General features: G+C 39.3%; 1 protein-coding gene across 1 annotated transcript in view; it reads right to left on the bottom strand.

Annotated features, from left to right (window-relative positions):
• Positions 1–25,314, bottom strand: part of NRP1 (neuropilin 1) — a 133,280-nt gene that overhangs the window by 35,095 nt on the left and 72,871 nt on the right.

The raw sequence follows: 25,314 nt of genomic DNA, 5'->3' as shown, positions 1-25,314 counted from the left end.
ATTGAGCATGCTATTAAGTCTCAGTTGAAGCGAATGAAGAGACAGATTGATTCCACGAGTGCTCACTTCAAGAGTGAACACATCCTGCTCCGAGCTGTACTATATATAGACAAGTAAATAAAATGCAGTAACATCCCATCTTGTAGATTACAGACTCCTACCTAGCACTATCAGCCGTGATGTTCATATCTACATATGCTAATTTCTAGCCGAATCTTTGAGTTATTTGGGTTACCCAAACATAACGCATCCTCATTTTGATTTTGTTGGGAAGTATTTGGTGTGCAGTAAGTTCATATACTATTATTCAGTAGAAAATGTAAATCCTCTCCACTCAAGTGATTGTAGAGTGGTCTTAGGAGCTCATGTCCCATCCTGGGCTCTTACCGGTCTGAAGAGTCCTTAAATATCTGCTACATCTCTTCATGTTTTCTGCAGTAATTAAATTATCCTGACTAAAAATATAAGCTTTTACCAACAGACTGGTAGAAACATGTCATGTCATTCCGAATGACAACTTTGTAGGTACCAGCCTCATTTTGTGATGTCAGAAATCTAGTCTTAAAGGGGTTGTCCAATTTCAGCTAATAATTTATCTTGTTGGTGTAATGAAAGTTTTACAAGTTTCCGTATTTTGTGTATCAATTCGTCATGGATTTTTAGATCTCTGCTTGCTGTCATTGTATAAGGAGCTTCATTGTTTACTTCTATTGGATAAAGACCGGTCCCTGGTAATAGACCACTAATGGTCTACAACTAAGGACCAGGTAGACCCCCTGATCACCTATTGATGTCACATTTAAGTTATTACTCCACCTATGTATAAGGCCCCTTACACAAGCACATATGGGGCCATTACTACAAGTTGCATAATATGAGGTCGGCTGCACGGTAAAATATAGAACGTGTTATATTTTGCCATATTTCGGCGATGGGTACTTGACTTTCAATGGAGAGGGGAGCGTTGAGGAACACTCATCCCTCCTCTCTCCTGCACGTGGTTGTATGCTCGCCCAGTCTACAGCCGAGATGAGGATATGTTTGTGTGCCAGGGGCCTAACTCTAACATCATACAGACACACAATATAAAGAATATTTTTCAGAATCGAAGTAGAATTACATAAAAAGGGAGTCTATCTTCATAATTTAGAGACGTTGTGTTGTGGAACCATATGGTAACCCATGGAGTTCCTATGGGTTGTCAATCTAGAACTGTAAAGACTCGCTGTGTTGCGGGGATGATGCATAAATTTGGATGAACAGTGGAGCAGTGTAGGATCACGAAAAGCCCTTATTACCTAGAAGCCACCCCAGTACATGTAGTACCTGCCCATAGGCCCAAAAGTGTAAATAGGCAAATAAAAACCTGTGGTTTCTGATATTTCAATTTATGTAGCCTCTCACCATTGACTGAAAGCCACAGAAAAGTCTATAAAAAGAGCAGGTTAACCGAAAAATAAAATGTCTGGCACACGCTCCCAAACTGCATAAATTGATGAGGGAATCTGTTTAAGCAGGAAAAAAAAAATCGTGAATTCATATGCATTTGGCAGACGCTCAACGTTCACATGGCAACCGGAGAAACTAATTATCCAGAAATTACAGATTTTTAACTTCAAGTTAATAATTTCATATATGATAACGGAAACCAGAGGTCCCCGGTGTAGGGTCACACTAGACGTGTTACGTTATATCATACATTCTTTATGATTGGATTATATTGGCATCATATTGTGCAAATATTGAGACGCCAACACATGAACTCATTCTAAGAATTAATGGGATTATTCCAGTTTCGGGCTAATAAAATGGAGACTTGTGCAAAGAAGAATTCACTGGAGGGAAATAATGTCTATTACTTAATATTAGATGTGTGAAAACCATTGAGCAGCTCACTAAACCTCAACGGCTTTGTCTGTGGAGGTGGGATTTTATCTACATTTTGTATGTGAGTCTATAGAGGATGTATGATGCTGTTTGGTCATTGCTCCTCGTCTTGTATAGTGGGAAGGATTGGGCATGTTTAAATAAAGCATGTCCCATCAAAGCCAGTAAGGAAGAGTTATGAGTATGTATGCAAGTATGTATCACTTCCATATAACGTCTACAACCAAGTCTTTATGGGGCCAAGGTTTCAAGCCTTGTGGGCCAATTTTTTGGGATAAAAGACTTGAAAAAGTCACAATTCCTGATGAAAGCCAAAGAATTTGTCAATTTTTGGTCCTTTCATCTCATGTGCATCCCCAGCGAACAAGGTGGTCAGGGTAAGGATGTACTGGTCAGCCAAAATTACTATTGGCCAACAAACTGGCACAGGTTACAGCTGAAATCTATGGCATTTTGCACGTGGTATAGATTTGCAGCTTCAGAATTAATAAGTGGTTGGAAACTAATTAAAGGGGTTTTCCCACCAATCAAGTTTGGCCCTATCCATAGGGTAGGGCCTAACTTGCAGATCGGTGGGGGTCTCAGTGATGAGATCACACAAACTGACCCTGTCGGACCCCCTACCCTCGTGATCTGTGGGGGTCTCATCACTGAAACCCCCACCGATTGATTGGTGGTTAAACCCCTTTAATGCCAGAATGTTGCCCGCTGCGTGTGTCCATAATTAAAACTAGCTCCCAGAGCGTGAATCCTAATACATTGTCCCCTATTAGTTTTGCCTGCGATATGATTTTGACTATGGTACCAAGGTTTGGTAAAAATATTTAGTCCCTGGTACCGTTAGTTCCATTACTTGTAGAACCACATTCATGTTTGCACCCTCCTGCAACATTAACATGACTGTTCTATTTTCCTTGCCCATGCTGGGACCTTCTCACTACTAGTCTCCAGTTATGGGGTTACTCCAGGAGTGGATCTTGAAAAATCCTAATATTAGTGACTACTGAACCCCCACCTATGTGTAGGGTATAGTTACATTCCAGTGCAGCCCATCTCTACATTTTTGGGTGGAATCAGGTAATGCAACCAACAAGACCTACTTAGTCAATACTGAGTATTTTTACTCAACATTTGTGAATCGGCTACTTCCTGTTCCCCGGCTCCATATATAAATAGCTTTCAGTCTCTGCATATTAATTAATAGGACGTTGGTTTATGGCAACCTGAAGGATATTACATAGAGCACAGCTGTAAACACAAAGTAGGGAACAGCCATGTTTTTGTTGGGTTCTATTCCCCTCACTCCTTTATTACTACCAATATAACATAAAACAGCTGTACATACAGAAAAAAACTGGGAAGACAATGCTTTTTCTTAAAGGTTGATGCATCGTTCCATTATAATGTATTAGAAAACACTAATTATGTTATTCTCCCTGGGACCAATCCAGGGTATATGAAGGAGAGGTCTGTGCGCTCTCTGAGCTCTGCAAAATGATTAGCTGGCTGATTATAATGTATCACAAAGTGACGCACCCCCTGTGGGGCAAGGAAATTTATAGACATGTACGTATGTATGAAGGCAATGTTTCCCAAATTTCACAAATGGACATGACTATTACTCATAGTTTATACAAAGAGCCTGGAGCCAAAACCTATTTATGGCTCGGAAAATCCGGTAGCCCCCTCCCAGAAAAATGTGTATAAAAAGTCTCTGCACTCCCCACGGTCTATATAATATGTGAATATAGTTACCCAAAGTATGGGGCCTTGGCTGTGGGGCATCAACAAACTATGTCGATAGAAGATCCCTTTAATTATGGATATGATTGGTATCTATAATGGGGGCACCTACTTTTATGAACTAAATCTAAAATGGCACCTTACCGGTATGATTAGACACTAGTGAATACTCGCTATGCAGGAGCTATGCTCTGCTGAGTGTATGTATAGGGTTATAAAGAAGTGACCATCCAGAGCCTTCTGGTTCATGAATACAATGGCATAAATATTCTATGGTAAACGTGTATGACTGAAACGGGAATGGGATGAAAAGGACACAACTAAGTAAAATTCCCAAATCTGATGTATATGGGCACCACCCATTTATGGGAAAGGGGGTCAGGAAAAGTTTTTTCATATACCTATAATATCTCTATTGGCAAAAGGTCACTAACTTTGCATCTTAAATCTACCATCAAAATCAATCACAATAAACCAGGGTACTTACTCATAGATCCAGGCACCGTTACTAGTAATCTTCTTATATTTGTTATCCATGGACTCCTTCTTTCTAAAATCAACTTTTAAAATTATGTTAATGAGTCCGAAAGACTATGTGCCCCTCCTGCTGTAGCTTCACAGGTTGTTACACTGCCTCCCCACTGCTCTCTCTTCCTTTTGTAAACTAACCAAGTGGGAGGGGGTAGAATAACAGTCTGTGAAGCTACAGTACAAAGGGGCTTTGCTACAACCCTTGTGGCTCATTAGCATAATTTTAAAAGTTGGTTTTAGAGAAAAGGAGGCAATGAATAGCCTGCCAAGCAGTTGCACTTAAGTCATTAGACTGCATGCAATAAACTATAAAATAGTGAGTGCTTTTATACGGTTTTCTGCATAAACTTATGGCTGACTACCTCAACCTCGACCAGGGAGTAGAGAAGAAGCTTATTAAAATTCTCATGTATTTTCTGCTTTATTTTAATTACTGATCTGGAGCTCAACCCTTCATTTTCCCAGCATGTGTTGTGTACAGCAATTAGTTTTTGTAATTGAAAAGGAGGGAAACATTGCTGGACCGTCGTGCAAATTTTGCTTTAAAAAAAAATAAATAAAAAACCTATATAAAACACAACAACAACAAAAAACTAATCAACAATATACAAACACTGCAGATTTCCCCTATTCCCAGAGCATCATAGATCAATCAATGTGTGTTTTTTTTATTTTCTGGAAGCTGCAATGGATTTATTTTTTTTATCTTTTTTATTATTTCCTTGTGTTACTGATCAATATTATGTTATATTACATCAATGTCAATGTCTTGTTATACAGCGGAACCAGCAAGGTGCATCATTTAGGATTTATGAAAAGCCAACGGATTACCCTGATGGGAGTTGTAGTAGGAGTCATGTTGATTATTATTGAATAATTTTTTTTGAATAGCTGAGTCGTTGACCAAATGAAGGGAATTATATTGATTCAAAATAAGCTCTTATTATTGTGAACCTTTATATATTGTACATTATAGGAAATTTACCATCAAAAGCAGCATGAGCACGTCTTTCCTGCCCCCTGCTCCCTCAGCACTGCCCTCTCTCTGCCTGCCGTGAGCCAATACAGTGGGAGATGGAAAATGCTAATGCACAGTGTTAAAGTCTGTGAAGCTACATTAAGGAGGGGCTCTTGTGACGCCCCCGCCAGAGCCCTTCCGGGTCTCATTAGCATAAAATTTGATTTTAGAAGGCAAGAGGCCATGGATAACAAATACAGTATAGGAAGATTATCACAGTCACGGTGCCTGGATCTATGAGTAAGTGCCCCTGGTTTATCATGATGGATTTTCATGGTAGATTTCCCAGATAAGTGTAATTCTTTGTTTTACCAGAGGTGGCACTGCAGCAAAGTCTGAACACTTCCTCATGCAATCCCTTCCCTTCCTTGGTTGAACTTGATGGTCAAGTGTCTTAAACTATGGTACTAAACTATGAATCCCTCTAGCGCAAATTTTTTGCGATTCAAGCAGGATAGCCCTAATTTTTATACTTTTTAATTTAATAAAAATTTTATTATTTAAATTTAATTTCTATAATATGTGTGTGTATATAGATTGTAAATACGGTATTATATGTCATTGGATACCGCAGTCCCCCCCCCCCCCCCGCCCGATCGTTACAGTGAGAATTATAGCCATGACAGGATATCCATGGGAAAAAGATAAACCTCATTATAATCCCTGTATTCCAAATTGATTCAGAATTTAGTAAAACTACACATATTCCTATTCCCCCGATTCCCGCCTGTCATGTCTCCTGCACATCTGATTTATTGTAACGCTGGACAATATCCAGAAGGATCTATTTTGCAGTTGTAAAACTAGTAATGACCCTGATTAAAATGATTAATTACATTAAGGTTTTCGGAGGGGGATTTTTTTTTTTCCTTGACTCATCTGAAGCTATTTTCAGGCTCCCAGCCTCCGATATTGCGAGTCTTTTGAGGACTTGTGACGAGAATCCTTTAATTACTGGCCAGTTGTCTCGCTTGAGCAATTTATTATCGCTGGCAGTCATTTCAGAGAAATTCCAGCCATAGCGTTCAATTAGACCCATAAAGTAAAAGGCATCCATTAAAATATCAGGAAATGGTAGGTAAAACGGGGGCGCTGGGTGTCTATAACACAAGCGTCTTAAATGGACTCTGCTATTACACGTATAGGTAGATCAATGCTTCGCAACGGCTCCGGGCCACAGAACGCTACAACAGGCCTCATTACAAGGATGTAGTAGAAGTTGTAATGGGCAAGTCCACTTTGGGCTTATTATCCCAATAGATGGGGGTGGGGGGTGGTGGTTATTACGGTCTGTTTTTAGATTTATGGCTTTAAAAAAAAAGTACGGAAAATAAAACAAGACGTGGAGTGTTTTTTTATCTGTATCCTGCCACTTACGAGAACCGAGAAGTAATTGTGATAATAATCTCAGATTTTAGCACGTATTTTCGTACTGAGTTTCTACCATGAACGATTATGTAATAGGTTATCACATGGAAAGGCTTTTAGAGTTTTGCTTTTAGACTATTGTGGTCACGTGGATTCGACACTTGTATACATTTGCAATGCAAAAATGTTTTTGGAGTAAAAACTAGAACTTATAAATATGTTATTTTGCACGTTCCTAATCTTTTCAGTAACCAAATGTTATAAAGCTGTGCATTGGTGTCAGTGTGCTGCATGAAAGACCCTATAAAAGTGTAAGTGTGTGTATTTTTAACAAAAAGTTTCAGTAAAGGTTCATTTTGTATTTCTGTATTTCCATGTAGTACCAATAAAGTTATAACAAAAATACCAAAAGTTGACTCTTTTGACTAGTGATTATTTATGAGCACCTAGACATAAATACTTGGATGGGCCAAATACTTAATACTACAGAATTAATAATTAATTACCTAATACATAAATACTTTCGCATGGGACAAACATAGAGTAAGATCCATCAATCTGTAGGCCAGTCTAGGATATATATTACTGTACTTTGGTCAATGACAAAGTTCTACTTTTCCCATTGCATTTCTCCTTAAAAAATAAATAAAAATAAATTGCCACTTGGTGTTAATTGCCAGTTGTCTTGTCAAAGGGGTGTGTCCTCACAATTTGAAACTAAGGCTGAATGACTAATGACTAAGGCCGAAACACATTGATTTCCTGCTGTGTCCTGCTGCATGTTTTCATTTTTCTCTTGATGCCTTGATAAAGAAGTATATTATGAATACCAAGATCTGGAGGGCTGGATTATCCACTGATTGGACAGAGGTAGGGATAAGAGGATCCATCAAAAACTTTATTTATAGAAGTTTTGTAGAATTTTCCAAAAGATTTAGTTGGGGTCCAAATCAAATTGGCCCAAACCAATGTTGCTGGGAATTGGTTTGTAACCTCCACTAATCCTCTAAAAAATTTCATTTTCATAAAAAGACAGTTTCATACATTTTTTTCAGAATTTTTAATTTTTCCTCGTCTATCCCACCTCCCCAATCTTTGGGATGAATAAGAAAGATTCATCCAAAGTGAATCGGAAAAAGTTTGGATTCGACTTGGTGCCGGAAAAAAGCCAGATGCCTACCGAATCTATGAACCAACAAATAGATCTGTAGACATTGAAATTGCGTAGGGAAACCACCCAGCTGGTAACACCCAGTTGTCAATTTGCATAAATAGGAGGAATATAGGGGTGAATACTAGAGCCCTTGATTTATGTCTCCTGCAATGAGTATGTACAATACTACAAGTGCTGATAATCCTGTGAAGCGCAGCTCCGACAGACAGGGTTACCAGAAGGTTGACCTTATACTTGGCCTCAAGAAAAGGTCTACAAATCTGCGGTATAGACTGAGGCAATAAGTAACATTTCCCAGCAGGTAGGAGGTTTTCACACACTGAGGAAATGTCACTGGAAACTGTCAGTCTTCGCTTTCTGTTCCGATCTGAGTGAATAATGCTTACAAATAGATTTCTTTATTAATTGATTCGCCTCTTCAAACTAATCTATTAAGAGCGGCTGTAATCCACGAGCTCTAGGCCGATCACTCAGCAATGCTTTTAGACTTTGAAGCAATACCTCAACCATTGACCTGACTATTGACTACATCGAGCTTCATTAGCTGCAAAGCCTGGAAAATGAGTGTGCGATGGATTAGAAGAGCTCTCGCTTTAAATATGGTGGCTGACAAAACCATCAATTACCAGGAAGCAGGTCAAGGAGGAGACCAAAGGGTTTCTTGGTAAAACAAAACAGGGAATGGAAGACTGTACATTTATGGATCAATGTTTCTCGAAAGGCTAGAGCAATTTTTCTACTATTTTAAACAATTCCAATGTGGAGTATTGTGTTTTCCATCAATAATACTACCAAGAGTTCTCGAGAAGTTTTTGGACCAATAATTTATTTTGGAAAACCAAAACCTGAATATAGAATCTCAGTTACTGATCATCACATGAACACTATAGATAAAGCACCCAGCAATATACAACTTGTAGACAATGCTCCACTATATCCTATGTTCTTGTATATTGACACTGATGACCTAGAAAACCCCATTAATTGGTTGGTCCAAAGCGAACACTTGGGACCTCCACAGATAAGATGATTCCAGAAAGCTTAAATCTTTGTTTAGTGTAAATGTCTTCACTCTTTTGGATTTATCCAACATTAATCCAAGATAATGGAGGATATTGTCTACTGATTGGTACTAAATAAGTCAACTTGAGCCACCTTATGTTGAGGAGGTCTTCATCTCCATTGGGGACCCCTAAGGACTCCAATGTTAACTTTTCCAGAAATTTGCTTAGCTTTTTTGTCTAACCTCTGCTTCTCACATGCATAAAGTAACGATGGGCAACCAAGACCTTGATGCCAATCCACCAGTTGTCCTTCTATGAATATTTTTTTGGTAGGTACCAACATCTGCATTCTGCAATCACCTACAAAACGAGATGTTGTAACCCAATGATGCTTTGATCCTTTTGCTTGCACTTCCTTTAAGAACTCAACTGTTCACTTGCTGGATGGTTTTGTCTGTATTATGTTACTCTATAGAACCTAAAGAATGACATCATGTATCATGTTGTTGGGTAATAGTGTACCAGACATCTTCGCCTCTAGGAGCCAAAACATTGACTCCCGCTGCCTTAAATATATAAATATTTTGATAGATGCCCAAATAAGGCTGTCTTTTTCATGTTCTAAAATGAATTGTGTGATATCCAATAAAACCAGTTCTACATAGCGATTCCTAGATACATAAATATTCTTGAAAGGTTACATGTAGCAAAAATGGATTATAGTCTTGAGAAGCAGCCAAGCCTCTTACTGTTCTCCCAGAGCTGGATAACAAATGGCTTCAGGTAAAAACAGTCTTAGGATATGTCACCATAGACCAGTATGTATTCCCCACGTAAAAAAAACTGTCCCAAGGCTGTACAGTGCTATGAAGACAAAAACAGATATCTGATGAGACTGATGCAATCGTCACATCTGGGAATTGCATCAGTGTATACATTGTGTACATTATACTGTTTCCAGCCGTTCCTCAGGTACATTGCCATTAGTGTTGATTTGCTCATATGGGCCATGATGTCGAGTTAGCCTGGAAGACAAATAGCTATTCCGCTAAGCAGATATAGTCAAAGGCGACATGGGAATAAAGAAGTACACTTACAAAGTAACAATACTCCCACTGGAAGGATTTGCATCAGTCAGCTCATTAAAGGAAAAATTGTAACTTTTTTATAGCTAATGAGAAATTTTTTGTTTGTAAACATAAACACGTACAATCATATAGCGCAGGTAGAGATAGGATATGAAAAGATATTTACAGGAGGAAGGCAAAAAGTAGAAATGATACCAATACGATCAAACTAGCTATAGACTCACAGTCACTTGAAGTCACCCCTTCCTCCCAAATTTATTTGAACCATGTTCTCCCCAACGAAAAACGAAGAAGAAGGATCGACATCTTGAATTTCAACATGCCCAATTTTTGTTCTCAAAGGAAATAAGCTTCTTATTCGTCTTCCTCTTCTGAACACACATCGGCTGGACCAAGTACGGGGTAGTCATTGTTTGGTAGAATATCAAAAGGAGATTGCTGAGAACATTAATCAGTCATCATGACTAGGGCAGAGTGGACCCGGTCAGGTTCGGTGGGATTAAAAAAAAGGTTTGGGTACATGAACCCGAATCCAAACAGGTCTGCTCATCACTATCACTAATCATGGCATCTAGGGCCAAAAAGACACCCTAGTGGCTCATGTGTATGGAATGCTTATACTCATACTCAATCACCGTTTCTCTATTCATGTCTCAAGCCTGCTGGAGGTTCATTACACTTTCCAGAAATCTTATAGAAGTTACTAGAGTGCCATGTAAATAGGGCACTTGTGGACCCCCTTTACTTGATCACTGGATAAAATGAAAGAGGACTCTGTACTCTCATAGAAATTATTTAATTCCCCGATTCCCCTGCGGAGGCGCTGCAGGAGAACTGAACCAGCTGATACTCTCTGTGATCATCATGTGGCCAGACTGGAGTAGTGATTATATTCTAAATGGATGCTTTAAGGAACAAAATAACAACATTTACAACAAGTACAATATTTAATAAGGCTTTTCAGACTCACTAGATTTTTCTGCACGGTCGGAGGTTACAAGACTGTCTGCTTCTACATTCTTCTATGGCAAAGTGGGAACAATGCACAAAGTTGAGGCCCATTCTTTATGTCGAAAGAAGCCTTCTTGTAAGAATGTAAAAGAAAGAAAGGACTAATTTTAAACATTAAGATGTAATGGCTTGTAACAGAGCGGCAACACGCTGCTTCTAGCTTTAATTGTGTCATAAAATGTTAGATCATATGAATGAATCCTTCCAGCCATTGAAACATAACATAATTAACCATTTTGCTATTGATTTCCTCGGAATCGGCACACTGCTGAGTTTTTCATTCCGAACAGCGTCTAATAGCCGGTTACAAATGCACATTCCAACACATAGATATCAACCGTGAATAGGAACATCCTTATCCGAAACCCAAGATAGCAAAGTCTTAGAAAAGCCAACACAAAGCTGGTACAGTGGGGTAGTGGTGCAGCCAAGTGGCGTTGGTGTTGTGTCTTAGAAGTCAACAATGTAAGAAACGCGTAAGAAATAATGGAGTCTAGAAGATTAGAAACTGAATGTGTTTCTGGGAGATTAAAAGAGACAATGCTTGCGGGGACGCTTGGTCTTGTGTGCCGAGTCTTTCGACTCTTTAATGCTTTTGTGTTCTCCGTGCATAAATCAGAAGCAAAGGCAGAAAAATTATTTAATTCAGATGGATCCTTTGAACTTGTGTTCCATCTGGTTCTCTTTCAATAACGAAATCTGTTTTAGTCGTAAAATATTGGCAAGAATGGGCTTCAGTCAAAAAAGAAACAAAAGCAACTCAGTGCTCCAGGTTAGGACAGAGCCATGTCACAGTGTGCGAATAGGGGGGAAAGACTAACACTGTGGGGCTCGGCGAGTCAATGAAGGGACTCAATGATAGCTACAACAGGCACATATTGTAATGGCACAAAGGCAATGAGAGTCTTTTCGCTCGATTATTGCTTTGAGTGATGTCTTAAAACTGCCTTTTCTTTGAAAGAAAATACTTTGACTTATTGTGTGATATAAGGCAAAGTCATTTTAAGCATTTATTGAATAAAAAGAGGCTATGCCAGTGATTCACGGGGTAATATCGGCACTGATAGATGGGCGTCTTTTTGTAGTATAACTTATGAGCCTGACTTTGAAAAGTTCTGTAGAAAATGTCTGAATATTTTAAAGTAAAGGCAGCATGAGACAGATCCATCTATAGATACAATATTCTGAAGCCTTTGTATCTGGTACTAGTTCCGACCTCTTTATAATTATGGTGGGGTACTCAGGCACAGCAAAATTGAAATCTATGCCAGTCCCAGCTATGGTAATAGTAAATTTGGCTGGTCAAGTTATCCTCACCCTGGTCTACCGTGTTCTTGGACAGCCAAAGTAGCGAGCAAGGCAAAAACAACACCGAACAGTCTCAATTTCAACGGCATGTGCCACTTTGACCCCTTTGTCTTATTTACCATATATGTCATAAAAGTGTTTTTTAGGTTATTAATAAATTGGACTTATTGGCAGAATGTACAATAAGACCCATAATTCCCAGACACTTTTCTGATCTCAGCCAATCTTTTTTGATTTTGTTGACCAATCATATGCCCACATGACACCTGTAGCCAATCAGATGCCTCATTTGCAACAATGAGAACAATGATTGGCTGAAGTCATTATGTAGGTATGGTGTAAGGCCTGAAATGGCCAAAAACAATCAAAAGACTGGTGAAGACCAATGAAGTATCAATGTCTCAAAGATGCATCATAAGATTTTTTAAGGTGGTATTTCAACTCAAAAGTTAATTTTACTTGATGAAGACAATGGTACGGAGCCAAAATGTGCTAACTTAAAAAAACAGGAGTTTTAGATACAGAAATGTCCTTTGGTGTACGCAGACTTTTCCTTACAGATGAGGGTTAGCTTTGTGTGCTCACCAGCTCAAAAGTTGTAATCTATAGTAGACACAAAACTAAAACACCCAACACAGAGATTTTATGAGTCTACAACCTCTAACTCGGATGCAAAAAGATTTTTCAACAATAAAAAAATGATTGTGATAACAATGGAATATGGTTTCCATGTCCCTCCATATGTGCTACATGTGCCACCATATAGGCTTCAAGAAAATCAAAAATATCTTGTGTTATATCATAGGGGCCTACATGTATTTTCTAATATTCAGTGTTCACCTGTTTCTAATAGAAATTAAACTACTGACAACCAATTTACAATCCCAAATCTTTAAAGCCGGTTTAATACAAGCCACATAACGCCGGTCTTAAACGTAATTACAATTTAATTGCCAGATGGAAAAAAACATGGTATCTCTGCCACTTTATTAAAAATGCCTTGCAAAACTTATTCCAACTGGATTATTTTTCACCTAATTTAATTTGTCCTGCGAGAGACGACTTTTTACAGCCGGCATACTGCTCACAGAAGCAGAAAACACATTGCGGAAAATACAATCTCTTCGCCCCGGCAGAAACATAAATAGTAACTTATTTTATTTTATAAACTTACCCAGAAAAAAAAGTGCTAAATCGTTTTGCAAAGTTTCATAAATTTGGTTAATTAGTTTTTTTAAAAAAACAACATTTACTAATTTAAGTTCCTCTTATCTCTGACGATTGAGTGTCGGGAGTTGAGCAGCAGTTGTTTTCTCTCATTAGCGGCGGTCTATCTCACAAAACAAAGTCACCCGCACAGTGTAAGACAAAAACATGAGATAATGTACAATTTATCAAGGCTGAAACATGTTTCCTTCCAAATCAAGGAAAAACACCACTCATCTTTCAAGGTTTATCTCTTCGGAGTCTTTAATGTGAAGAAGAAATGATAGAGTTTGAAGCCAAGGCAAACTTTCTATTCTGAAGTCACATGGTATTTAAGGGAATTCGTCATGTACTCGAAATGTTGGGGATTTTTTTAAATATAAAATTTAACCAGTACAGAGGTCAGAGATCACTAAACCCTCTGTCGACATAGGATCTTGTAGCCCATTCCTTTAAGGACATACACAGACAAATAGACCATCTTCAATGGATAGTGGTTTAGGAACAACCTACTTTGCTTACTGACCCTTGGACTTAGGGGCAAAATTTCAAGTGACTTTTACTTTTGAACATATAGGGATCCAGATTTTGCTGTGACAGCATCTCAAGGTTGCCATCACACAGAGTAGTCCCAGTACTGGTCAAGTTTGACCAGGCTTGTCAGATGGTGTCGGTGACAAGCAACCCAGAATCATAATGTAGGCCATTTCTGATATTTCATTGATATGGTGTCTATTCCCTCCATCCACCTACTCTCTGATGTCTATGGAGCACATTTTACAAAGGGTAAAAGAAACATCTGAACATTTTATCTTTTCAGTAAAGTGGTGCTTGGAAGATACTGAAGTAGTGTTCATCCAAACCATATGTGGGGGGGGGGGGGGTGGTTTGCTCTCAAAGATCTAAGATATGAACCTAAAATATAAAACAAATTGCTGAATTTTTTGCTGAAATCTTTGGTCTGGGTAGTTGGTCATTTTATGTACCTAAAATTTCTTGGTTGACTACAGTTGCTTCAAGTGAGTTTAATCAGCTGATGACCACCATGTTGACTTTTATCTTTATGCACCATGTGGGGGTAAAGGTAAGCATGACATAGATGGAAAGAGATATGAAGATATGGGTAACATCATCAAAGAATATAAAATATGTTTATTGAGCGGCAACAAATTCGGCACTTTGGTAGTACAGGCGGTACCCGACTTACTAGTTAAAGACAAACCCCTCTGCCCACTGTGACCTCTGGTGAAGCTCTCTGGATGCTTTACTATGGTCTCAGGCTGCAATTATCAGCTGTAAGGTGTCTGTAATGAAGCTTTATTGATAATCCTTGGTCCCATTACAGCCAAAAATTTTGACACTCCAATTGTCACTGGGGCAAAAAATTTTTTTGTCTGGATCTACAATTATAAAATATACAGTTTCGACTTCCATACAAATTCAACCTAAAATACAAACCTATGTAATCTATCTTGTACGTAACCCGGGGACTGCCTGTACCTGATTTTGAAGATGGCAGTGCCACCACCGTTCAGAGTGAGTAGAATTAAAAACTGGTATCTATCTCAGTCTGGTTTTAGTAATAGTTGGGCTAGACATAAGTTTACGTATCTTGTCAAGGTGATCCTATTACCTACTATTATGTAGGACACATGTTTGGGTATTTAGAGCTCTATGATTTGGGGTCTTTTGGTTCTTTACTTTCCTTTGCAATTCCAATTTCCTTTGACATATACATTGACTTCTCCTCTCAGTAATATCTTAGATATTGAACCACGATACCGATATACACTTGGCTTGCCATAGCTGTTGAAAAGTTTAGTGCTCGTGACTACTTCACATTCATACAAATTCAGGTTAATCCCTTTGTTGGATAGTTTCCTGTAAAGCGCGGTACCTGCTATCCACAAGACATGTAACAAAGTATAGCTTTTACCCACAGGCTTTTAAAACAAGATATGAGAGCTATTACAATGTAATGATTTCTGGTGCTGCTCTGTGTCAACATAACCGCCGATTCTCAATGCGAGGACTTATGATCTCAGTAGAAAAAGGACAATTATGGCTTCCAGTACAGAAATCAGCACTCGCTTCTCAGTGAAACGTCTCAAAATTGCAATCATAAAATCGGAGAATGTTATGGATTTCATTAACATTTTCTTCCCCTAGGATTCCCTCTTGGACAAAAAGCGAGTTTTTTTTTTTTTGTAACATTTAAATACCACAGGCAAAAATAGTTTCACGAAAAACAGATGTGGAGTGTGGAAATCTGATTGGCTCCAAATTTCTCAGCAATTGTTGCCTATTAGTTTGTTTGCTGAACTGTTTTTTTTTTTCCTTAAGGAAAATAGCAAAAATTTTCAGGTGTGTTTCTTTGCTTTTGATCAAAACAGACAGTTTTAAGACTCCTTAACTATTGAAAGGAATGTTAGAACAAAAATGACCCCCCTGGAAGAATTTCAAAAACAGCAGCTGTTTAGTTTTTAGGTTTTAGTCTTTACAAGACAATAAAATAAAGAGGATGACTCTTACATTTGAGGAAAAGGAAATTCGATTATATATCACTAAAATTGTAAAATATATAACTGTAAGTAAAATAGGGAATGCTAGCACTTGATGCTCATACCAGAAAATTATAGGGTTATTAGAACTTTACAAATAAGTTTAACCAAGAAGTTTTTTCAACTGTACTAACTAGGTAACCCATGTGAGACTAAACCCAGCCTTTAAACAACATCTACCACCAGGATGAAAGACTGTAAACCGAGCACACTGACATACTGGTGTGTGGCCCCTCTGGCAGGATTTGCTCTTCTTCTAGATTCTTCTTCTAGATCTATTAAAATTATGCAAATTAGCCTGGGGGGCTCAGGCTCCATAGGTGTTTTTGGCAGCACCAAACTATTCCCAGATGGCGATAGGTGGAGATAAGGATTGGTCAGTTGGATTTCAACACGTCCAAACCTTTTTGTAATTGACGCTGGATCTAATTGTTATGACCCCACATGAGTATTTCTGTGTTAATGACTTTTGAACCACAAAAGATATTGTAAATGTGATTTCAACATTTGATTTTTGAGACAATTCTGGTCATCTTTGATGTGCAACATGACCACCTTCATGTTAAAACTTTTCCTTAAAGGACATCTACCAACAGGATCAAGGGCTGTAAACCAAGCACACTGACATACTGATGCGCGCCCCCTCTGGCAGGATCTGCTCTTCTTTAAGCTTCCTATGTCCTACTTTTTAAGAAACAAAAGATTTACAAATTATGCAAATGAGCCTGAAAGGCTCCAGGCTCCATTAACACCTATGGAGCCCTGGTCCCATCAGGCTCATTTTCATGATTTTAAAGGTTTTTTTGTAAAAACCTGGGCATAAGAATCTAAAATAAGAGCAGCTCCTGCCAGAGGGAGCACACAATTGCATGTAAGTGTGCTTGGTTTACAATAAGTGATTCTGGTGGTAAATGTCCTTTAATCCAATATGGCGGCCATATTTTGGACATATTCCCAACAAATATTTCCCCCCACCCATTACTTGTGGGGGTATTAAGACTTTTCATTCTCCCTTATATCTATATGTAGAATCCCTACACACCATAGAGAGAAAAACAGATACAAAAGAGATAAAACTCGCTAAGTCTTAGTACAAGTCTTCCTTCTTGATGAGCTGTACTGTTGTTATTTGTAACGCAGAGGTTCATTAAAAAGTAAGAGATGAAGAAAGATGTTCATCGCCAGCGCACAGTATGTTAATTTTTCTAGGGTCTCCAAGATAGCTAGCAAACACATAATTTCCCATTACTCATGCACCTATCACAGGCTGAAGTATGTGCATGTATAGAGCCGAGCAATCTCCACATTACACTTCTCAGCTGATTGCAGCCGCTGCTTTTAGTGTTTCATTAAAGTGCCAATTTATCTTAGCCCAGAGCACATCCAGCTGAAAAATGATGGCAGCCCCATAAAGCCGCTCTCTGCACTTTTTACCTTAAAATTGTATGCACAGAATAGACAGATCACCGGAGGAGCCTATTTTATTTACTCTTGACATGGCAATAATGTAATTCTCTGTCAGATACAAAGCGAAAAGTTCATGTCTATAGATCAGCGAAAACCAACAATCGATGCTTGGTTAGCCATAGATTGAAGCGGGGGAGGGGGGGACAGGTTACGGATGGTAGATGTCTGCCGTCTCGTGCAGGAGTACTATTGGGCTTTAAATAAAGGAAATTGATATGATGACATTTACTAGATTTTGCTGGACAATCAATAGATGTTTATTGGCCATATTACATGTGTGACTGACAACAGAGATACTCAGCAAAACCATACAAAGAAAGACTGAGTCAACCGGCCAATTGTCCACATCCAACCTGTCCACATCCTATGACTGACTGTCCTGGCACAAGGCTGTCTACTCCAATAGTAGCAATCAGGGGTGGGTTAAGCCTATCATGGGCCCTGGGCTATATGAATATTATAGCCCCTACAAGTCTGGAATAACGTCCTACATATGGTACTAGAATCAAGTGTCTTGGGGAATGAAGGATGTGTCCCTTCTACCTGCTTTCAATCTGCAGTTTTGGGACCTTTGCACGACCTTTGACAGGTGTATGAGGATTTCATGGGTCAAGGTCATTCTCAATATAAAGTATGGTGGGTGGCTTGGGTGGCCATGGCCCCCTAAAAGGCTTGGGCTCCAGGTTACCGCCGAAACCACCTATATTATAAGCACAAGGGCATCCAGCCAATCCATTTCAATGTGTAATAATATAAAGAGCTTTCCCTCATACAAAGGTTCCTTAGCTTGTTCTTCTGACCCTCCATGATGACCCCATGTGACCGGACCTCCCAGACCTATAGCAGTGATTATATTAGTTGAGCTGGGACTGGTTTCAATATCCTCATTAGTTACTATGCATGTGAATGCAGCTTCCAAATATATAGGATAGGCAACAATCAAGGGCAACAACAAAGTATGAGATCCAACAAATGCATTAAATAAAAATTTAAAAAATGCCCTGTAGGTGAACTTCACTTTGGAGTGAGAAGGTAGATTAAATAAATGATTGCCATTGGTTTTAAAGAGGCAGTAGGGCATTGTAATATGGGCTGTTTGGACAGCACCCAAGGCCCAAGGGTCCTAGGGGGTCTATGGCCAAGCAAACCACCCACAAGGTTTGATACTGCCCTAAATAGGTGATAAAGACAGAGACCTTGAGTCCTTAAATCCTCATAAGTTTTCATGGACTTTTAAACGTTTTCAAATGTTTATAAAGCTTCAAAGCACCAGCAGAGTGAGACCCTCGAACTTTCACAGTAAGCTTGGTTCTGGTATTGTATGTAGGCAGTATGCATCAAACCATTAAAAAGTTAGATTGCTGAGGAGCCCATAATTTTCATACAGCATAGGGCCCATGGGCATTTTTATCCACCCCTACCCAAAGAGCTTGTCCTACCCCTGACTTTCCCGATCCGGTAATATATATTGCAGTAGTTCTTTATTGTATTCACCCCATCCCATTAAATAAAAATCTGGAATACCAATGTTATGAAGACATTTATCTCCACAGGTCTTGACGTCTCCAACATTATTGGCTGTCATCCATGACTCCTTCAAAAGCTAATGCACCATCCAGTGAGCCGGTGACTGCAGCAAATAACTATAAAAATACAACTTTCCCTTTACTGCTGGAAACCCCCCAAAGTTTCACATTTGGCTTTATATCCAAATAGGCGTAAATATTTCATGCACTTACATCACTGTTTTAGTGACTGTTTATAAAACAAAACCTGTTGTTAAAATGGATGATTAATGGAATTATTTTTCACCCGAGGCTAAAAAGCTTCATAAAATATTTATTTTATATACTAGAGCGTACACGTTGGAAACAAGCAGCACTGTACAATGGTGACTTATTCCCCCCATACTGGGTTTTATGGTAATTCACAGCACAGCTTCAAAACATCCCTTAAATAGTTGTGAAATTTTTAGCAGGTTCTCCTAAAATTAATTGCAGTATCGTATTAAAGGTAGTGTACTGTACAAAGCCAGATGTCTTTAACATGTGTGCACGGCTACATTGTAGCTTTGGGTTCTTAACACCCGTACAATTTTCAGAATGACTTGTTAATAGGGTTGGATTTGTGCAAAGGCCATAGAAGCCAAGAAGCGGAGTTTTAGGGCAGAACTGGGATCACTTAACACCATCGGCAATCCGGTAATGGAAGACTACATGTGTTTCTTTGGGTTATGCCGAGGAAAAAGAAGTAATGGATAGGGTAGTGGTCACTATTGGTTCTCATATTGGGTCATAGATGCTGTATGGAGGAGATTTATCAGTTGCTGGGGCAACATGCGCCAGCACTTGACGTTATCCGAGTCCCGTTGATCGCTCTGGATAGGCTTTGGCATAGAATTGTGCTCCAGCTTCATGAACTGATGGTGCCAGCTATAGTTTGTGCACAGCCCCACTCAACTACCCTCCCCAGCGCTTGGTAGAGGGAAAAAGACAATACAAACCTTGATAAATACCCCCTAAATCAAATCTACTCCATGCAGAGTAGACTAAGGTTGCCATACACCAATTGTGTTGGCAGTGGATAATGATCTACTTTGTATTGGATTGCCCACACTCCCCAACAATGAACTGGTGCCGGCTATAAATTGTGCACAACTCCACTCAACTACCCTCCCCGCCACTTGGTAGGGGGAAAAAAACAATACAAGCCTTGATAAATACCCCCTCTATCCTTAAGCCAAATCTAATCCATATATGTTAGTCTAAGGTTGGCCATACACCAATTGTGTTGGCAGTGGATAATGATCTACTTTGTATTGGATTGTCCACACTCCCCAACAATGAACTGGTGCCGGCTATAAGTTGTGCACACCCCACTCAACTACCCTCCCCGCCACTTGGTAGGGGGGAATAAACAATACAAGCGTTGATAAATACCCCCTCTATCTTTAAAGGACATCTACCACCAGGATGAAGGATTGTAAACCAAGCACACTGACATACTGGTGTGTGTCCCCTCTGACAGGATCGGCTGTTCTTTTAGCTTCTTCTGCCCTGGTTTTTAACAAAAAATTCTTTTAAATTACAAAAATGAGCCTGAGGGACTCCAAGCTCCATAGGTGTAAATGGAGCCTTAAGAACTCCAGGCTCATTAGCAAAATTTTTAAAGCTTTTTTTTTCTTAAAGACAAGGGCATATGAAGCTTAAAGAAGAACATATCCTGCCAGAGGGAGCACACAGCAGTATGTCGATGTGTTTGGTTGACAATCCTTCATCCTGGTGGTAGATGCCCTTTAAGCCAAATCTAATCCATATATGTTAGTCTAAGGTTAGCCATCCACTCCGTGCTGCAGATTCACAGGCTGTTACATCTTAAAGGAACACTTCCTCCTCCCACTGTCCACTCACTGCTGCCAAGGTTACAGGAAGTGCAGGGGGGAGGGGGAGGCAGAGACTTGCTGCTACAGTATAACAACAGCTTGTGAAGCCAGAGCACAGAGGGCTTCTGTAACATGCCCATAACCCTTTGGGTTCATTAGCATAATTCTAAAAGTAGGTTTTAGAAGAAAGGATTAAATGTCCCTGGTTTATCATACTTGGTTGTGATGGTACATTTCCTTTAAGACAAGTTTGTCAATATTTTATTTGCATAAAACCCCTAAATAGAGAACAGACGTATCTTAATCTAGTCATGCCCCAAATCCTCAACCAGAACATGAGAAGGAATAACGCTGTTAATAATATTCCTCATCCGCTCCATCATTATCATTAATCACCACCCTTTCCTTTAAATTCCTGAAACTCCAAATTACCATATCAACTACCAATCTTCCTCTAAGCACCACATGGTCACACAGCCGGCACGGCGTTCATCCCTACTAAAAGATTCATTTAAATTAACTTGTTTTTGAGAAACTTCAAAAGAAGAGTGCCTGGTATTCAGGAAGTAGTATTTATAGTACAAAATCCCTTCCAGAGATTAAAGTGGAGCAGAACTCGGATCACATATGTTATAAGCAGCTGTTTGTTTATAGTTTATCACTTTGTTCTGTTTTGTTTTAAAAAAAAAAAGTATATGAGGATTTTTTTCACTAGTTTCATCTCGCGTCGCTATGGCAACCAGGTTATTTAGCGTTTCCGAAAAGGGCTGTATACATTAGTTATTAGCAAAATTGAGATTCCATTTATAGTCTTTCAAAGGTATAATTTGTGTTTTGAAACAACAGATGGACTAATGTATGTTACAGAACCCGGGCTTGTTTTACTAACAAAGTACCGAAAATTGAGTGTCTAGCCATGGATACAGCAAAATGGAAGGTATAAAATAAATTCTCAATTTAGTACAATATAATACAGATTCTCAGTCTCATTGAAAATGATAAAAGCCCTAGACTGTTATTAGTTTTCCATGATTGTGCCATGTGCTAGGAGGAGCAGGTTCACTGTAGTCACATCAAAACAAAGCATATTGGGCCAAAGTTCTGGCTTGCTTCCAAATAATTTAATTACTGTATTTTTTGGACTATAAGACCTTACTTAGTAAAAGACGCACCCGAGATTTACTGGAAAAATAATATAATACAAAAATATTTTTGACACCAATTAGAAATTCCCTGTTGGTCACACAGCACACACAGCTCTGCTACATCTAATTACTCGCCCATGGCTCTGCTATAACCATTCACTGAAACACCTCCTGAATCATTAACTCACTAATTCAGGTCTGCTACATACATTAATTCACATGAACACACTCAGCACTCCTACATTCATTCATTCACTCACTCACTAGTGATCGGTCATTTGCGAACAAGCGGGCACGAAAAGCCAGCTCTTTTGTGTCAATGACGGGAGTTGGCGCCCTTTACTGATCTGATAAGTCACTTAAGTCACCTAAACGATTTACCACGCCCCCTTTAACCCGATAAAATCTGGTTAAAAGTAGTGTGGAGTGGGGCGGCTGGATGGACTGAGGTTCCCTTTTATATATTTAATAGGGAGCAGTTCAGGAGCCAGAAGACCCGGCTCTTCTTAGTGAGCGGAGCTTAATGATCCAACCAACCTACTTCATGGATACAAGAGAATCGGAGGAAGTGCAGTATAGCTTGAAACGGCTGTTGTTCATTGTTCCGACCACCATGTCCTTCCATTCTAATTTTTTTCTTCTTTCTTTTTTTTTTTGTTGAAAATACTATAGGGAGGATAGTGACTACTGATGTATGGAATGATAGAAAATTGGCCAAATCACTCTTAGTATCCTAGTACCTAACCCCCCGATGAACACACAAGATGTCACGGTTTTCTAATCGCGACTTTGCACCATCTGCAGCCTGGGAGCCAAAAGACTCTCTTGTAGGAACTTGCGATGTAGCATAATTGATATTAATTATCCTATTTGGTGTCCTTATAATTTCCCACATAACATATTGTATTCCCCCATCCTGCCAGCAGGGTATTTGTTTCCAGTCTAGATCCACCGCGTTGTTCAGCAGTAAGTTGGCCGTGGATGGAGGATAAAGCAGCAGATGCTGACAGTGAAGAATCATTCCATAAATAAGAAACACTCGTTGCTCGATTCCAATACATCCCACATTTTCCCATGCACGTCGACCGGACTTTATGAGTGAGTAATTGTTGCTGAATACCATGTTATTTGGCAAAGACAGATGACATTTTTAGTCGGCAGAATTGCTGCAGGAATATGTATAAAGGTTTGGAAGATCTGCTGATTGACCATCCATTATTCATTACATTCGTTTTAGCGGCGCGGTGTTTACAGTTCTGTTATGATGCGGTTTCTCAAGTGTTTCATTGAGCATTCAAGCTCTTGCCGAAGATCTAAGATGGAACGTCAGTCCTGATTCCTCATCTCCCTAACTACTTGTTCGGCTGTCATTTTAGATGTAGAGCAGCTTGGACAAGTGTGTTAAATTTTTATGCCTTCCTATTATTAATGGTCGGTGAGTAAAAATGTAGTGAAATGCACTTTCATTAAGATATTATAAGCCACACGGGAAATATGCTCACAGGCCAGGTAGTGAGGAAGACGCGGACGCCTGTGACCTTCTTTTCCATTGTTCTAGCTCCGAATAGACAATGGATTGAAGTCATATTAATAGTAAGTCTGCCTTGCTTCCGTTCATTACATCTCTTTAGTTATTTCCATATAAGGTAAACATTTATATTGACCAGAACCCCCATATCTGAAGACCACAGAGAAGACCCCTCGATCCATAGACCAAAACATAGCCAAAATATACAAACCCAGACAAGACCAAAGCTATACAGAGCCCAAACCAAGAGCCCTAGGTATACAGACCCAAACTAGACCCCATCTGTATAGACTCAGGATCAGATCATTCCATTTATACAGACCCCAGACAAAATCACTGTCTATAAAAACATTAGACCACACGATATAATGATCATCTATACAGACCTGAGACCCCACCTTAATCTATAGAAACTTTAGACCACAGCTTTATCTATTCAGACCTGAGATCCCACCCCATACCACACCCATATCTATTTGAGATCACATCCCATGTAAACAGACTCCAGACCACCAAAAATTATGCTTTGGCCAGAGACTTGCACCTACACACTTGATCTTGCCTGGGTTATATATAAATGGAATGATCTGATCCAGTGTCCATATAGATGGGGTCTGTATACCTAGGGCTCCTGGTCTGGGCTCTGTATAGATTTGGCCTTGGTTGGGGTTTGTATACCTACAAAAGTTGTTTATTGCTATTGTTATTGTTCTTCACGCCAAAGATAAAGCCAATTAAGCGTTCAAATGAGACCAAGCTTGAAATGTTATGTTACCACTACCATAGCTAGAATATGGGCACTTGCCGGTTGTCCTGGGGCTCTGTAGACCCTGATGCAGCACTGGCTTCAGGGCCGGATTCTATATAGACAGATAGATAGATGAGACACATTTCTTCAAGCCATCTAGAGGAAGCTGTAACGTTTTAATACAAGTGGAATTTCCTCCCACTGGAAACTGAGGCAGTTCAAAGGTCACACAGTTTACCCATTAGCTATGTCAAGGGGGCGAACTGCTAGATGTTTTGGAAGGAACATCAACATTTTTTGAGGCGTAAAAGACAAGTTAGCAGACTGTAGGCACGTATAGTGGTATTGTGTGTCATCCTGCTTACAAAAAGGCTTTTACAATATTCCCTGATGAATGGAGCTATTCACTTGTATAAAATAATGGTATGAGAGGACAACATTTCATAGATTATTCCCTGACCAAGAAGACAGTGTCCTCCTCAAAGAGTAGGAGTAAAAGCTGATTTTTGTGATTCCATCATTTCTCCAATTTTTCTGGATTTGACAATCTGAACAATTATCAGAAATGGGGACAACATAGTAGAATTTTGCCAGATGTTGACCATGCCAACGCCTAAATTCAATGCCTAATTTCTGTCAGGAATGTCCCATAAAGTATGTATGAGTAGGGGAACATTGAAAAAGTTGAAGTTCTAGAACATTTTATGGGTGTTACAAAGTAGGCTGAGAAGGGGCTTATATTATGTTGTGATGGGAAGGTATGGGGTAGACAAAATAGCAATGTAGACTCATCGACCAAGGTCGCTTCCAACATCACAAACCACTACCACTTTAGATAAGTGTAACTTACTTCTCCACCTTACAACATGTAGTCTTGGCACTCTCCATCTAGGCCAAAACACGTCATGTCAGCTCAACCTCAAATATCGGTGAGGTAGGCCTAGACTAAGATCCTTCAAACTGGTATTCAAATTATTTGAATCAGTAGAACATCAAACCAAGCCAACAAAAGCAGAGTAAACATACATCATGAAGACCCCATCAATAATATATAGACGCAGACTCTGAAATGTTATCAACGGTGACAGATTCTTAAGATATTGCAGCAATAACACCACAGCAGGGGACACCTAAATTAAAAATCT

The sequence above is a fragment of the Engystomops pustulosus genome, chromosome 5 (assembly GCF_040894005.1).
Source record: "Engystomops pustulosus chromosome 5, aEngPut4.maternal, whole genome shotgun sequence".
Classification (NCBI taxonomy): domain Eukaryota; kingdom Metazoa; phylum Chordata; class Amphibia; order Anura; family Leptodactylidae; genus Engystomops; species Engystomops pustulosus.
Note: the sequence above shows the minus strand (reverse complement) of the source record. Positions and strands in the feature narration are given on the sequence as shown.